The following is a 17,621-nucleotide window of genomic DNA, read 5'->3' on the forward strand; positions in this document are numbered from 1 at the left end:
AATGTCTTTGTGTAAGTAGCCAAACAACTAGAATGCATGAGGGTGCAAGTCCTAAACTGACTCTGACGGGCCCTAAATGTATTTCTCCCCCTCCCCCCGAATAGTTTATCAAGTCCTAATCCAAGCACTAGTAGAGCGAACTGTGTAAGATTTCCCAAATAAATCCTGTCTCTGTGTGAGACATGCTGCATGGTTAGCTGTTGGCTCCATTGGTCGATGGCAAAATATTATCATTGAGATTTAGCTGGTTTTATCCACAGGCATGCTTCAGTGGCGGTGGGGGAGGGGGGCTCTGTTAGAAATACAGGGAGTTCTTTGGCTAAACCTTGTTCCTTTTTGTTTTAAAGGAAATATACAATGTATGTTGTCATGGTCCTGGCCACTGCCTGCCCAGATAGTTGGATAGCAGCAGCCCCAGGCCATATCTGGATGGTGTGGACATAGGTTACCTGGGATTCTTGGATGGGATTCACATCCTTAGTGTTTCCTCTGGAAGTAGGCTGGGAAAGTTTATATGTGGCAGCCAACCGTGAATGGATACCTGCAAGCCTGGAAAGGATGCAACCTCCTGACTGGAAGCAGAGTTTGCACTTGGTCTATTCTTTTCTGTCTCTAATACTGGTACGAATCAAGGTGTAAGACTTGATGAATCAAGGGAATGTGTCTCTTCTCTCCAAGGGGCAGTCACCCTGTGAGGCTAGGGAGGGAAGCCTGCTCCACAAAACCCTCCATAGAGGTCGTGAAAGTGGGACCTCACCGGGAGAGACACCCCCTTTGAGAACAAGGACTCCTATTCCCATGAACTCCCTGATGCCTTTCACATGTCATATATGGGACTATATAATACACAAAATAATTACAAGTTCCAAGAGTAGGATGAAGAGGAAGTTAATGTTTGCCGTTACCAGAGAGAAAGTGAATCTGTCCCTTTAAATCAAAATCGCCAGTTATCTGCGACGAGTGCGTTGAAAAGGGAGGCCACAACCAGGGAAGAGGAGGAAGAACGAAGGAGAGGAGGCAGATGCTTACAGAGGAGGTCATGTGTGCGTAGAACACCCAAAGCAGATCCCACAGCCCGCGAAGTTCAGAACTGCTGCGATGCAGGAGAAGGAAGCGCTAGAAGTCCGGCGTGTATGAGAAGCCAAGATGACTGGAGCGGAAAGCTTGGTTTTGGTGTGACCACGAAGTATTCATGGTGGGCAGGCTGCCCATTCTATGACGCCGACGCCATCCCACGGAGGAAGCAACTAACAGACTGGTTACCCATAGTAGTATCGAGAAGCCGTGAAGGAGAGCGACTTGCACAAAAGGGACGGCGCAGAAAGCGAACCAGGAAGCAAATTGAAGGAAGTAGAAGGTCCCCAGTATCTGCAGGCACCAGAAACGTTACCCTGCAATACTGAAGGTAACAGGGAGATTAGGACTACAAGGAAGCAAACAGTGACTCATTATAGAATCTGAGAAACTCGTCCCAGTGCATATGACGAAAGCATAAAAACCAAGTTGATGAGCTTTGAACTGTGCAGTTTTTATGCTTCTCTTGATCACATTAAAGAGTGAGAGAAATATAATTGGAGTATCACTATCTTGGAAGAAGGGAAAATAGCCTGTTATTCAAGAAACAAATTGGAACATAATGGAGAGATAACTGTGAACCAAAGACCAGTGAGGTCCTTAGGATAAACATTGTACAAGAAAGTCCATACCAGGAAAAAACTATAATTATTTGCAAAGCCAAAGCCCCCAGGGGGAAGGCACGGTACAAACATATTCAGAACTCTCTAAAACGGAGCAAAAGATTTGCACTAGGGCAAGGAAAACCCAGACTTAAAGAGGAGAGAAAGACTACCAGTCCCTTAAAAGAGTTACAGGAACTGATACAAAGGATAACAAGAGACTATTGTGGTGATTTGCTTCTTCCCAAGGGGCCCTTTCCCATGAGTGTAGGGAGGTGCAGCCTCTATCCCAGTATTCCCCCTAGGGGTGGCCTAATGCAGGAGGCCCTCATGGGGGAGGGATTCTCCCTCTGTGGATAAGGACGATTACCTAGCGTATAGCCCGTTGGCCAATGTCACACCCCAACCTTCCCTAAACCCCCACCTTCCATATCAAACCACTTCCTTCAGATTAGACCCATGTATTTCTGTAGTGTAGGAGAAACGGCCCCTATAGAAAGTACCGGGACAAAGAAGAGCACAGAAGACCTGAAGATTTCTAACTGTGCTAGTACTGCTACGAGGCAGCCCAGTAGATGCAAAAAGATCAATCCATTGAGAACAAAGGACTGCCATTCCGCCAGGACGGGACTGTCAACATTGTATAAAGGAAATACTATTTTGTCAAGCCCAGTTGCGAAAGGCATCCAGAACAGGAGTTTCAAACCCTGTCTGCTGACCAGGGATCGCAAAGAGCAGAGGACGCCAGCGAAGCGCTGAGGGACTTCTCCTTGGGTCCAGCTGAAGCAGACCCAAACACAAAGCAGGAAGGGAGCCGAGCAGACCACTAGAGCGTGGAGCTGCCATGGTGCCGCAGAAGCCATGTGGAGCAGCCTGGAAAGACACGCCCCAGTCCCAGGAAGCCCCAGTGGCATATCAAAGTACCGAAGAAGCGAATGGGAAGTACGGGAGACCTGGAGGGGTCATGTGGGTGGAAGAGATACAGGATCGAAATGCTCTCCGCTGGCCCTTTAGGAAGGACACTTCCTTGTTGCAGTCACAGCAACAAACGCACTGACCACCAGAGAATAGTCTGGCGCCCCAACAAAACTATACTAAGCATCCAAGGAAACGTATTCTCGCTGCAGTGGTGGGGAGAAGTCCACGGAGGCCCTGAAAAGAATTTGGGACTTTCTGGTTCTGAAATTTGAAGATGGTGAAAGCCTTTTTGATCAAGAGACGCCAAGGGAAAGGGAGTCAAGGTACCCCCCCCCTTCCGGGCTTTTGTGTGAACTACATTCTAGTGTGTGTGAACCAGTGGTCAAAGTGAGCGGGAGCGGTTGGGAGCAGTGCTCCTCTACTTTTTTTAAATTAAAAAAAAAGAGAACGTTCCGCAATGGTTTTGTTTTAAAATAAGTGTAGGAAAAAGATGAAACTTGAAATTTCAGTGCACTACACTGAATGTTCCCTCAAACAGCAAGTGCATATGTTTGGGGGTTTGTATTGTGTGTGGGCAGGGGTATGATGGGGTTTTGTGGGGAGTGGGTGCAGGCCAGCAGGGAGCATAGTTCCACTACGTCTTTTTGTACACTTCGACCACTGGTGTGAACCAATACCAGGAGAAGGGAGTCCTTCTCTTGGGCCTGAAAGTTGAAGAAGCTGAAAGCCTTTTTGATCAAGAGACGCCAGGGAAAGGGAGACATTCCCCCTTGCTTTTGTGTGAACAATATTTGGATACCACACACCATGAGAAGGGAGTCATTCTCCTGGTTCCAAAAGTGACTGGTGCACAGGATTTGTTGGAGCCACAAGCCAGGGGCAGGGAGTCATTCCCCATGGCATCCTTTTGCAGAGGGCATTGCATCCTTTTTGCTAAAGAACATTGCTTGAAATACCTCCCAAACACCAGGAGAAGGGAGTTCTTCTCCTGTAGAAGGTACTTCCTGTTGACTTAATCTTTGGTTGTTGTGTAAGGGACAGAAGTAGGTCATGACACAGAACAGTGGCTATTCATTTCGACGGACATTATGACAGACCCTTTTAGTATTTCTTTGAGGCAGGGAAACCCCTCTTAGAAGATGGGGATAGAAAGGGATTCTTTTGTTCAATAAGTCTATGCTAACAAAATTGCCACCCTTGTGTCAGCATTCACATTGGAAGACACTTACACTATTTAAAACCTGGATATTAAAACGAACTATAAAAGAGAAGACCAATGCAAAAGCACACCCATCCGGAGAATGGCGTCCTTCTCTTGACCAGAGTTGATTAAACTAGTGATGGGGACAGTTAGGATTACTTTTGGACAACAGACCCACTCCTTTTGGACATTCACTGACTAGCGACTTGGTAAAATAGGTAGGGAACAACCCATATTGATGGGGAAAGATGGTCCTTACTCCATAAAAAAGATATGGTGAAAATTTCCTCTGCGTCCTTCTGACCTGCCACAAACACTAGATGAAACCAGATTGATCGTTGCTACCTTGGCTAAACCGGCAGTCACAACTGGAATGAAAGCCTCAAGGCTACGCTATTGTAAAAGAAACCGTTTTGCTCATCCGTGCATGTATCAAACAGAGGTGGGAGCACCGTAAACCATGAACATGTGGTTAAAAAAAAGTATGGCACTAGTCCAAATCTTGCCCCAACTGTAACCGTTCTGTATTAAATGAATCTTACTGGCATCAAAACCAATTTGCAGCATACCTTGGTTTCAGCATTTCCTCTGAATCTGCATCGTCCCCTCCTCCCCCACGGAGTCTACAGTTGCCTTGCGTGCATGCAGTGCTTAGTTGCCGTCAGATACGGCGAACAAAGTTTTGGCATCCAGAGATTGCATAATGCAGGAGTTCACCCTACAACACATCATCCTAAGCTCTTGAGCCAAAACCGTTAACATGGGGTCTATTATAAAATTTGGGGGGCAACCACAGTATTGGAACCAGTTTCTCACTCAGCGAAGCAGAGGTTTGTATATCTCTCCCATTGTTTACTATGGTAGAGAAACTCCTGGCGAGTGAATGACGATCCTTTGGTTAACCTGTAGTACATAGTCAAACCTGGTTCCCAGATGACCTGTTTGTCTTTGAGGGTTCAACCTCTGAAGTGTCTTTCTCTTAACAGTACAACCTATTTATCTTCACAGAAGATAGTATCTCTTTTAACATCCGAAATAAGTTCGAGCAGTGACACAATATTAATATGACAGCATTTGCCTTCTTGATTTCACAATCCTCAGAAGACCTCGCAGGTTTCAGCCTCTGGTTCTTCTAAAAATTCACTGTAGCCTCACAGCATGTACTTCGTTCAAGTAGATGGTTTTTCAGTATTCACAATTTTTTGTTCCTGGCCCTTGAGATTCCCACCCTTCACAACCGGTCTCTCCCAGGCTTTGGGTTTCTCCAGACTTGCAGGCGTTCCTCCAACCTCTCCAGGTTCAGCAATCTCCCCTTGTGTCAGGTGAGTCTCGGCATGCATGTCTGCTTTCTCAGTTTCTCCCCCTCTCTGCACGTTACCAACTTCTTTTTATTTAGATTGTGCAGAGAGGGTTGAGTGTTTTTCAAGGCCCTCTGATAGGTTATTCCCCTTTTGCGTTTGTGTCCTCTTTGCAAATTAAAAATTCCCTGTTTTTAGGTCTCCCTCATTGGGGTTTTATTAGTGAAGTTCTGGTATTGGTTAATTGTCTGTGCCTTGTAACACTTTCTTGGAATTGTATTTTGGGGTTCTGTGGTCTCTTTAGGTTGGTATACCATGTTCTAAAGCATGGGGCCCATGCTAGCTCCTCTTCCAGTGAAGTGATGGGTGTCCAAACAGGTTTTGCGAACACATGATTTCACGCATTGGTGGTGGTGGTGGTGGTGGTGGAGGAGGTGGTTTAAAGTACAATATATATAACGCATGCAACATTCAATAGGGGAATGGCCAGTGTAAGGGCGTTTAAGGAAGCAGACACAAAGATGGCATGGTGGTTGCTATAAGACTTATGGTTAAACGCTCACTGGCCCCATTTTCTTAGAGGGGTTTCCCTCCCTCAAGCTAATACTAAAGGATCTGTCAGAATGTGCATCAAAATCAAACCTCACCGTCCTGTCACAACCTACTTTTATCCCTTACACTACAACTAAAGAATAATTCCAAAATGTTTTGTGAAAGGACACCAGGGGGGATGACTTTGTTCCCTTGGCTTGTGGTTTCAACAAAACCTTTGTACAACTCCTCGTGGTCCAGAGGGAAGAACTCCCTTCTCCTGCACACTCTAATGTAGTTCACAGCAAAGCTAAGGGGAACGACTCCCTTCCCTTGGTATCTCTTGAGTATATTCAAAGGGTTTCAGTTTCTTCTCCAGGAGAATGACTTGCTTCTCCTGGTGTCTGATCTTTTCCATAGCTTTCAACTTGATGTTTGTTTGGGCACTCTCTTGCGATATTAGCAAAGTCTGAAATGCTTGTCTGGGTTTCAGTGGACCCATCTCCACCACTGTGATTTCTTCGGATGTCTACTTCACTGACGTTGGGGACTCAGACCCTTCTCTGGTTGTCAGTGGACTTATCTATGCCACTGCCAAGGGTGGTACTTTCCTCGGATGCACTAATCTTCACTATGTGGCTCAGTGACACGATTTAACAATGTTCATTTTATCACGAGTTAACCAGGGGCGAAGCAGAGACCCTCTTACCACCCTACCGATCCGCCCGTGCCTCCCGTTGCCTTCTCCGGGCTCTTGGCACATTTCTGGTTCTTCCTAGGACTGGGGTCGGTGTCTCTTCTGCTTCACATGACTTCGCTGTGCCCTGGACGTTCCACATCGGCTCTGCAGCTTCTTGCAGTCTCTGCATCATTGTCGAGCCACACAGCCCACCTCCCTATGGTCATGCCACTGCCTCTCTCGGCTGGGCTGAGTCGGCTCCTGTCATACCCAACAAGGTCTCCCTGAATGGCTTGCTGGTGTCCTTCTTCCTATGTTTCTGGTTTGCCGACAGGATTCGAAAATCCGTCTCAGAATGGTTTCTAAACCTGTTGCCTCTCCCAGCTGGGCATGACGCACTTGCCAGTCCTTAGTCGGTTTTAATGGAGTCTTCCTGAATCCCCCCATGCGGTTCTGGGAGGTACTCTTCATTCCTCCTTGGGGCATCCTCTTCTCAGTATATTCTAGATTCTTCATAACCCTCGAGACTTCTTCCTCTGCTCAGTACTTAAAACCCTCCTGCTGCCACAGTATAAGATCTGGGTGTCAAAAGGGGTGTCCTTGGATGTCAGTGGGCATACTGAAGTGGGGGACAGTAAGGGATTGGGTAAGTGGGTCACCGGGTGCATGTCCCTATCCCCAAGAGGGGAGTCCTCCCCGACAGTTCCACTCTCATGGTTCCACCCCTAGGGGGACTATTGGTTAGCTGCTGCACCACCCTGGCCTGAAAGATGGAAGTATGTTTTTTAATCAAAACTTAAATCGTTCACATAGCGTAGAAACAAGGGGGCTTTGCCTCACCCCTGGCACCCAAATGACCAGCCACCAGTGGTGATGGGTGAATTTCTTTTTTAATTGATGGGTGAAATATTTGCCACAAATATGCAAGAGTAGCAGAGCATAGCCATAGAGACCTAACCAATTTTGTTAATGTTTTGAAGTTAATATGGTGCATTATACAGCGCACTTTCTGTGAAAAATTGAGTAAAAAAAACATACTGTTTGCAATCTGTTTTGAAGGGTAACTCTGTCAAAACTCCAAGATGCAAGTCATCAACAGCACAGAGGAGCATTTCCCAATGCACTTTCATGATGCCTTTCCCCACACTACAGCCAGTATAGAAAACATGTGGATGTTGCTGTGCCCGTATATTTCCATGCTGGCTGCACAAATATATGCGAAGAACAAACTCATGTTTGCTTTGCACATAATGCCAGTAATGATACTATATAAAAATCCTTTTCAAGCTGGCTCTACCAATATGACAGTACCCCCACGTAAGAAAATGCTCCTGTTGGCTATATCATTTAAAATACCAATAAGAAAACATGTCCAAACTGGCTGCATCAATGTAGGCCAGTCTAGGCACATAACACATGATTGCTTTATCATAGATGACTAGTAAGTCATGCCCACCACTTGGCCCCCACAGCGCCTCACACACAACCACATTCATACCCAGCCATTCACTCGCCGCGCACCCACAACATTAACATGTTCACGCACACTGCATCCTCATTTACACATCACGTGCACTCACACCATACATGCACCATTCAAATGCACGTGTACGTATGTATGCATGTGTATATATATTTTTGTGGAGCTTGTGCATCTGCTCAGATCACATCCTCTGCATAGTCCAACATTTATTGGAAGTCAGAGTATTACAAGATTTGTTTTCGAAACTCAAACTGATGTCAACAGGGTGTGTTAGTAATACTATCCCTAGTGTGACGTGTACTGTACCCATGCTCCTTCACGTGTCGAGGTCCCTCAGATTGTTTTTTTTCCGCCATCGAAGTCAATCACAAACGCAGAGTTCTTTTCCAGGCTGACATCTTTAATTAGTTGAAAGTTTAATTGTAGACTCTTTCCCTTATTGTTCGCTTTGCCGAATGGCTAACAGACTGTTTGGCCGTTTTCGTCAAACAACCTCGTCGACGACTGACTGAGTGATGACCAGACGTAACCTACACAGGCCTGTTTGGGCTCAGCCCATTACAGTAGGGAGTGAGGGGTGAGGATTATTCATACTGACCTCTGTAGAGAATGTCTATTCTGTCATCCCCTTCCCTTTTCTCGTCAATCTGCCCTTGTAAACAATAATTGACAAAACTCCCTTTAAATTTTGCCCTGCCTGCCACTGACCGAAAAGTCCTGTGGAAAGACATGCACAGAGTGTGCAACCGTCTCCCAAGGGATCGCCCCAAAAAAGTTTGTGAATCCTGTAAACTTTTTTGGGCTGAAAACCTTAAAGGATTGGCGGACCAAACGCTTGCCCCCCTCACGCCATGCAGGCCGAAGCCTCCATCGATGCGATGGAAGACTCCAGCGAACACAGTATTGGGGTCCTGAGTGGCGCCGAAGATGAGAAGGGTTCTTCTGAACCCCATGTGTGGGCCACGTCTCCAAGAAGCAGGACGGCAGCTCAGTGATGAAGACACCCAGCACACACAAGGGTGTCCGGTCAGAGTTTCGACTCAAGAGTCGAATGACAAAAGGGTCGAGTCAATTAGACCGAAAACAAAAGGATTGAATTTTTTTTTTTTAAATGTATTTTTTTTTTGTTTTAGTATAGGTAAAAAGTGTTTTTACACCAGAAAACACTTTTTTTGGTCGAATTGACTCGACCCTTTTGAGTCGCAACTTTGACCTATAACCACACACAAGCACAAAGTCAATAAGAACATACCCCACGGCTGACTCTTGACTGTACAGTCTAGCATCGAAGCCCATGTGGTGTTCAAGGAGAAAGCCTTGGGTTATTCATTGTTCTCTTGGCCATCGTGTATGCTTGCGCCTCATGACAGGCCTCCGAAACCAAGTTGATTCGGACATCGCACATAAAAAGGCCCTCCTTTCATGTGCCGGAGAACAGGCAGCGAAAGGCGTTTCGGGCGTTACCCCCCCCCCCCCCCCTACCCCAAGAAAACACAGAAAATCCATGAACTAATTAAGAAACATGTCACTGCTTCCCTGCTTAAAGCATGGTCCCCGGGAAAAATTCCAAATTTTGACGCCTTTGTCCCCAAAAACCATGCAGGCTGCATTTGTCCCGCCTTTAGACTCTGTCACGGGCTAGGCACCACAAAGACCAAACTCCCTACCAGGCCACCCCTATCCTGTCAGGCTTCCCACCTTCATGCGAGTACACACCTGTACAGTCCAATAAAATCTTGAGGCTGTCAAGTTTCGTAGACTTTATGGACTGATGCCAGACCAACTGTCTACCCTCAAAGATGCCTCACAGCCAGGGGCCACAGCACAGCAGCCCCTCGCCAAAAGGTATCGGCTTGAGCCACAGCCTAGCACCTCTGCTCTAGGCACCTCGGCCTCGACCTACCAAGACCCCTCTCAGGACTTGTATTATGCCTGACCCCTCAGGGTCTCAAGGGGACCTTTATAGCCAAGACCAATTCTATGATGACATTTACGTGATCCAGTTGCCAGACCGCCAGGACCAGCTGGTAGCAGATTTGCCTGTGGAAACTACAGTACAATGAACTGCTACTAAAGGCGGCACACTATTTTAATATCGACACTCAGGAGGCACAGGTCGACAAGGACTTTGTGGAAGACATTCTGGGGGACAAAAGGTCCACCACCCAGTTTATTCCACTCCTACAGTCTGTCCAAGACGCAGCCAGCCAGCCATCCCTGCTGGTGCCTAGTCTCTCAAGGGCAGTCAACCCCAGAATAGAGAAACTATTCAGACCATCGGAGGAAAGTCACCTCCTCTGCAGCATACCAGACCAGAATTGCCAACACTGCTTTTAGCTAGTTTTGGCTGCTCAAATGGGATGACCTGGAACGCCAAATAGAAGCCGTCCCAGAACCACTAAAGGCGCAATTGTTAAAGACTCTCAGAAGGCAAGCAGATATCAAACTGCATACTGAAGAACAACCTTGATGCGGCAGATAATGCAGGACGCAGCATAGCAGAGGGGTACGCTCACCAAGCGCCACGTCTGGCTCAGACAATCTGGGTTTAAGTTAGAGAATCGGGCAACCCTCTTAAACATGCCGGTGGAGCCAAATGTGTTATTTGGGAAGGCCGTTGAAGACGCCCTTAAGAGTGCTAAAGAGGAATACCACACTCTCAAATCCCTTGGACAGTTGACAAACGAGCCCTATATTCAACATGGCTCCCCAAACTCAACTCTAGGAGGTTTTGGGGTCCGGGTGCTCAACATTCCTCAGGCTACTCGGGGCAGACAGTCCTAGTCTTGGGGTCAATTCCAATTTTCAAAGAGGAGATAAAAGGGGCAGAACCTCACCTCACAGAAATTTGCTTACGCTTACCCCTGACACCACTCCTCAGCAAGATAGTACACAAGATGCACCAGGAACAAGTAACTCTAATCCTGGTTGCTCCTATGTGGGCGAGACAACCCTCATTTCCACATCTGCTGAAACTGGCGATGTGCGACCCAATCAAGCTCCCCTACAACATGCTTGCACAGCACAAGGGAGCATCCCTCCACCCGTGCCCTCTTGGCAGCTTGGCTCCTGAAGTCAGTTTGGCCATTTAAATCTTCCACAGAGATGTTGGATGGTGCACGTCACAAACACTAAACCCAACAGAATGTTCTCCATCTAACATTCTACACTACATGCTTTACCTACGAGACTCTGGCCTAGTATTTCATCAAAGTGCATCTGACGGCCCTGTCAGCTTACACCACTTACAGAACAAGGTGTCCTGGTGGAAAGTCCATGTTATTAGGCATTCATGGAAGGGGTAAAGAGGCTATACCCCTCCATTTCCAACCCTCACCCGGGATGGGATCTCAATGTTGTGCTCTCCAAGCTCATGGGTCCACGCTTTGAGCATATGCACAAGGCCAGCCTAAATCATCCGACTTACAAAACGGCATTTCTAGTAGCTACCGCCTCCATAAGACGAGCCTGTGAGCTACAGGCTTTGTCCGTACAAGACCCTTTTTTCATTATACACAAGGACAAGGTTGTCCTCCGAACGCATCCTCGGTTCTCAACTAAGTTCATTTCAAAGTTCCATGTAAATCAAACCATGGAACTTCCTACTTTCTTTCAAAATCCATTTAACTCAGCAGAAAGAATCCTCCATACACTGGATGTACGGCGGGTGGTATTGTACTATGTGAACAAAACTAAACCTCTAAGGAAAATAGACCAACTCTTTGTTTCCATAGCACCTGGAAGAGAAGGCGATCACATATCAAAGAATGCCATCTCCAGATGGATAGTCAAGTGCATACAGCTCTGCTATTCCCTATCCAAGAAAGTATTACCTTTCACCCCCATAGCTCTCTACCAGAGGTACAGGCACTACCTTGGCTTTCATTGCAAACGTCCCTCTAGACCAGAGTTCTTCAAACGTTTTTGCCCTGGGCCCCCCTGAGCAAAATGTGCACAGGCCGGAACCCACCAAAAATGGCAAATGGACAGCAAGTCCAAATGGCTATGAAGTATTGTGCACCGTCGCCACACCCTGCTCCCAGTAAAATATCTCTGCTCCCAGCAATGTCCTAGGGCCAGCGGCGGTTGGTGATTTTTTTTTTTTTTAAGTGGAGGGGCATAAATATTGCCCTCAGATATCCCATAGTGACTGAGCGTAGAGGGGGAGCCCGAACCAATCAAGGGGAGTACAGAAGGGTTTGGGGGCGTTCTCCCCCTGGGAATCTTTTTTAAATAATGGGTTAAAATGCTGCATTTTAAAGCAGACTTCTTAAAATTAACCCTTTTTACCACTCTTGCCACCCATCACTAAACTGCACAGCTTATTAACAAGTCTTTCTTGTCTTCAGCAAAAGCCACCTGATGAATAGTGTTGTGCCTGAGCAGGTTTCCCTTTTGAAATCTTGGGAGAAATTAAAGTTGCACCTAATTGTGATCAACAGTGCTCCCTTATTTCAATGGAAAGCGCCCCACTAAACCTATTGTGCACATACGACACTTGGAGAGCAAGTACCCTGTGCTATGAAATGAACATTTGGCACCATATGGCTATTTATAAAGCACCGATATATAAAACCTTCTGAAGTGGCTGCTGGCAATGTAAAGGTACAATATAAAACTCACGAATATTTTAACTGAATTAATTGAATAAATTACAACGCACTAACATGCAGTCTTTACGAACCTAAGCTGACCTGGTTAAACACGTAGTGATAAATCCCACAGTTTTGGTTTTTGTGTGGAAAGGAGATGGGCCTTTGCAGGCGCTACCTTAACAGTGGTACCTGTCCATACGATGGCGACAGCTGCGAATCGTGCGAGTACCTGAGCATATGCATGGCAGTGGTTGAAAAAAAACTAATGGCTATAAAAGAGCTAACAATGGCTTTGCCAAAGCTTGTTTTGTTAGCCATTTTTTGTGATGGAAAAATTATCAAAGCAGATATCAAATTATTTTAAAGCTTTGAAAAAATGTCAGCCTGAGAATTCAAATAATAAAACACAGAAAACAGGAAGCCCTAAATGTTTGATGAAGCATATGAAGGTGCGTATCCTGTAGAAAGACCTATTACGGATGCAAATCCCTTAGCTTGCTCAGCAGTCGCCCTCCTATTTATGGTGCTCCTCAAATCGTCTGCATTATAAGTAACACACTTAACTAATGTCATGTTTTAACAGAACATGCAAGATCCAGTGCCCAATAGTGTAAAGAGCTACAATACTCTATGTTGTGGCCATTCTACTATATGCTTAATCTGGTCCTCAGCATGTAATGAATATTGTATGTGATGATAGCAGTCTGCAAGTAAATTGTACCATTACACACAATACTCATTGAATGCTGAAGACCAGTTTTCTTTTGTCTATTCTCTAGACTCCAGTCTAGATTCTAGAATTGTAAAAAAAAACTCTTAAATTTGTATTTCTTTTTTGTAATTCAGACTGTGGGTGTGACCCCGCCCCCTCCCCCCCTGGACATGAGGCTGCGCGCCCCCCCCCCCCCCCCGAGTGTTGCATCCCACAGTTTGAATACCGCTGCTCTAGACGCTATTTGGAAACTTGCTACATGGCCTTCCGTCCAACATTACTGCATTGACCCTCTAAAGCAGATTTGCAGGTGGGACAAGCGGTCCTAAACATCTTTGCTGCTGTATCTTCTCACCTCCCACCTGCTCCAGACACTGCTCGCTAATCTATGCAGAGCATGTGATCTAAGCAGATCCACAAGCTCCAGAAGAGATACATTACACACCGTAATCGTATTTCGAAGGGATTGTGTCCTCCGACGTATTCCTTATCTTAGATATCTCCTTCCAGCTCTGCTGGCCTCGGAAAAAGTTTCTCTAGAGGGCGCTGCGCGTCGACGTCCTCCGAGTCGATGTCCCTCGACAGCCGCCGTATCGACGTCATCCTTGCCTATAAAGGCCGCGTGCAGCGTCCGTTGCTCAGTTCCGTTTTTCCGCGCTTACTCAGTGCCTCGGAATACCGTTGCTCAGTTTTGTCAGGTTAATCCTGTTTACCTCAAGATATTCGATCCGTACTCGATGGCTTCTTCGTCGGAACCGACAACTCCTCGGTCCGGCTTCAAAAAATGCTGAGATTGTGGGAAAAAGATGTCGCTGACTGACCCTCACAGAGTTTGTCTGTGGTGTTTGGGAGCTGAACACCATTGTTCGGAGTGCGAGGACTGTATGTCCATGACAGCTAAGGCCCTGAAGGAGCGTAGGGGGAAGCTGGAGAAAGGTAAGACTTGTAAAGCTTCTTCCTCGACGAAGTCGAGACTTTCTTCTCCTCGTCACCATTCGCGCTCCAGGTCTCGGAGTGGGTCTCATCACTCCTCGATCGAAGCACTCGAAGAGGAGACGTTGAAGATCCCCTTCTCCGTCTTCCTCTTCCTCTGTTTCTCCAAAGAGAATCCCTTGCCCCACGAAACATAGTTCCCGGGCTGAATGGGAGGAATTCTGCAAAAATATGATGTGCGTCTTCGAGAAAGCGGCCTCGACCCCCTTGAAAACTGCCGAGCGATGCTCTGGTCGAAAGACCCAAAGGTCAAAAATGCTGCGAGTCGCAGTACCCGGCGAAGGAAACTTCTCGAGCGTGTCTCGAACCCTCGAGTAAGGCTATGACCTCAAAACCTTCTTCGAAGGTTCCGTCGACGCCGAGGTCGGTGTCTTCGACGCCGTTGTCGAAGGGACCTTCGACACACGGGTCTGTCGACTCGATGCCATCTTCGACACCGGCGTCGACGCCAAGAAAAGTCACGGTTACGACACACCCAGTGGCTATCCCCAGGTCCTCGATAGCGTCGAGGTTGTCGACTTCCTCGAGCAGAATCCCAATTCTGTCGAGGTCATCGAGGCCTCCGCCTTTGTTTTCGATGCCACGTTTTCGACGTCGACGACATCGACGTTTTCGAGGCCGATTATGACAAGTTTGGCACCCTCTGCCTTGGAGATGGGGTTTACACCCTTTATGAGTTCAGAACAATTGAGAACTATGTCCTCAATTATGGAAGAGGGTGAATTGTCTGAACAGGAAGACACATTAGAGTTGCAGGGACCTGCAACCCCAGTTAGAGAGGAGTTATCCTCTGAAGAACGCAGGTTAAAGGATCTTCATGATTCCTTACATGAGGCAAGTGGGTTGGACACTTCCCCCCGAGGTGGAGTTTGCTAGGCCAGACCCGGGGGAGCATACTGAAACCCCCTATAGAGCCTTAATGGCCAGGATCAGAGTTTATGGGGTGGTCTGCACCTTCAGTCTTTCCAACAAGATGACCTCACGGATATTCTTGACAAAGGCCCACAGGAGGATCCTATAGTGCCCTTTCAGAGGAAGATTATGACGGACTGGGAAACCCCAGATGTCGTCCCGGCAGTAAATAAAAAACGGTCTACAAAATACATGGTATCTTCTGCAGACCCGGAGTTTTTGTCAAAGCACCCATCCCCAGAAAGTCTGGTGGTACATTCAGCATCTTCTACTGATGTCAAGACTGCTTACCCTACCGTCCCACAGGACAGGGACGATAAAAAATATGATGCTGTGGCAAAGAAAGTTTTTTTCGGCATGTAGCATGGCGTTAAAATCTGTTAATGCTACTTGCACCCTTGCTAGATTCAACCATACACTTTGGGAGTGTGCTTCTACAGCGGCTGACTGCATCCCGGAGGGAGAAGAAAGGGAGGCGTTCCTGAATATCATACAGGACGGTAAAGACGCTATGTGCGAATCCCTCCAGACGGCATTGATTCGGCTGACAGTATCAGCAGAGCAATGGCGGCAACTACAACAACCAGGAGATTCGCTTGGTTGAGAAAGTCTGGTTTTGCCCCAGATGTGCAAGCCAGGCTCTTGAACATGCCATTCGATGGCTCTTCTTTGTTCGGGAAAAAGGCGGATGACAGTTTAGAGAAACTGCAAACTTCAAAAGCAGCAGCAAAATCCCTAGGCGCTGCAATCCGTCAGACACCTTTTCGTCCCACAGGAACCTCTGCGAGGGGCAAGTCCTTTCGCTTCTACTCCGCATTCGAACTACCCGAGGTGGACGGGGTAGATATTCAAAAGCCGCAGCAACAGCAGGTGCCTCTTTACCATCTGCATCAGCCGCCCCAAAACCACTCTGAGGACTTCCCTCACAGGACACTTGTAGGAGGCAGGTTAACTCAACATCTGGTGGAATGGCAGGCTATCACGTCAGATGCTTGGGCATTGGAAACAGTTGCCCAAGGTTACTGCCTGCCTCTCCTACGCATATCTCAGTCATCCACCGGGGATCAGCTCTCAGAAAGCTCCAGATCCGCTCCTCTTGCAGGAAACTTTGGACCTGCTAGAGAAAGGTGCCATAGAACCGGTACCTGAAGCGGAGAGGAGCAAGGGCTGGTACTCCCCTTACTTTCTCATTCCAAAGAAAGACGGAGGACTGAGACCCATCTTGGACTTGCGAGAATTGAACAAATTCCTCAGGAAAGACAAATTCAAGATGGTCACTCTTAGATCCTTCAGGCCCTTCAGTTCCAGGACTGGTTGGTATCTCTGGACCTTCAGGACGCTTATTTCCATGTGCCTATCCATCTCAAACACAGGAAATACCTGCGGTTCGCAATTGGCAACTCTCATTATCAATTTCGAGTGCTGCCATTTGGGCTGACCTCCGCCCCGAGGGTCTTCACCAAGTTAATGTCGGTAGTGGCGGCAAGTCTAAGGAGGGAAGGGATTCACGTCTACCCCTACCTGGACGATTGGTTGATCAGGGCTGTATCTTCGGAACAAGCTCAGATCCAGCTAAATCACGTTTGCCACTCCCTTCACAGACTGGGCTTCTCCCTCAATTTAAAGAAGTCACAAATGATACCATCGCAGAGACTCCAGTTCATAGTAGCGATCCTGGACACTTCCCTGGGAAAAGCCTCTCCACCAGAGGTGAGGGCTCAGAATATTCTACAGATGGTTACCAAGGTCCAAGATGCCCAACGTCTCCCAGCCTTCGACTTTTTGAGGTTGCTAGGCCTCATGGCATCCTGCATTTTCCTAGTGCCAGAGGCTCGCCTGAGAATGAGATCCCCCCCCAGTGGACACTGAGGACTCGGTCACAATTCTCAGGGAGAATGACAGATCTTCTTCAAGTTCCCGACAGGGTGGCTCGAGACCTTCAGTGGTGGGCCTGTCAGGAGAACATTCTGAAAGGAGAACAGTTTTGGCAACCCTGGCCGGAGATAACAGTAGTCACGGATGCCTCACTCACGGTGTGGGGAGCCCACGCCAATGACTTGACCATCAGCGGTCGTTGGTCTCCATCGGAGTCCAGACTACATATCAACCTGTTAGAGCTGAGAGCCATCCGACTTGCGCTGAAGGTGTTCCTGCCAGCTGTACAAGGGAAAAATGTCCTGATAATGACAGACAACACGGTGGCCATGCATTACCTCAACAAAAGAGGCGTAGGATCACTACCCCTGTGCAGAGAGGCGATGCAGCTCTGGTTTTGGGCAATCCAAGAATGAATCTCTCTATCGGCAGTTCACCTAGCCGGAGAGAAGAACTTGACAGCGGACGCTCTGAGCAGGCAGAGCACAGTCTCCCACGAGTGGGAACTAGCTCAGGAAGTCCTTCAAGAGATCTTCACCCTTTGGGGAACCCCTCAGGTGGATCTGTTCACCACCAGCGTCAACAGGAAATGCGATCTGTTCTGCTCAAGGGAATTTCTCCCGAGAGGAGCTCTGGGAGACGCGTTCATAGTGGACTGGGAGTTTCCGCTTCTGTACGCATTCCCACCGGTCCCTGTCATTCCTCAAATGATCAGGAGGTTGAGAAGATTCAGGAGAACCATGATCCT

The 17,621-nt window shown here is 47.5% G+C and overlaps 1 protein-coding gene across 4 annotated transcripts in view; it reads left to right on the forward strand.

The window, feature by feature from the left end:
- MAPKBP1 (mitogen-activated protein kinase binding protein 1) overlaps window positions 1–17,621 on the forward strand; it is a 787,404-nt gene that overhangs the window by 530,540 nt on the left and 239,243 nt on the right. The gene's annotated exons all lie outside the window — the stretch shown is intronic.

This window comes from Ambystoma mexicanum, chromosome 14, assembly GCF_040938575.1.
Source record: "Ambystoma mexicanum isolate Mex_15411 chromosome 14, UKY_AmexF1_1, whole genome shotgun sequence".
In the NCBI taxonomy this organism is placed as follows: domain Eukaryota; kingdom Metazoa; phylum Chordata; class Amphibia; order Caudata; family Ambystomatidae; genus Ambystoma; species Ambystoma mexicanum.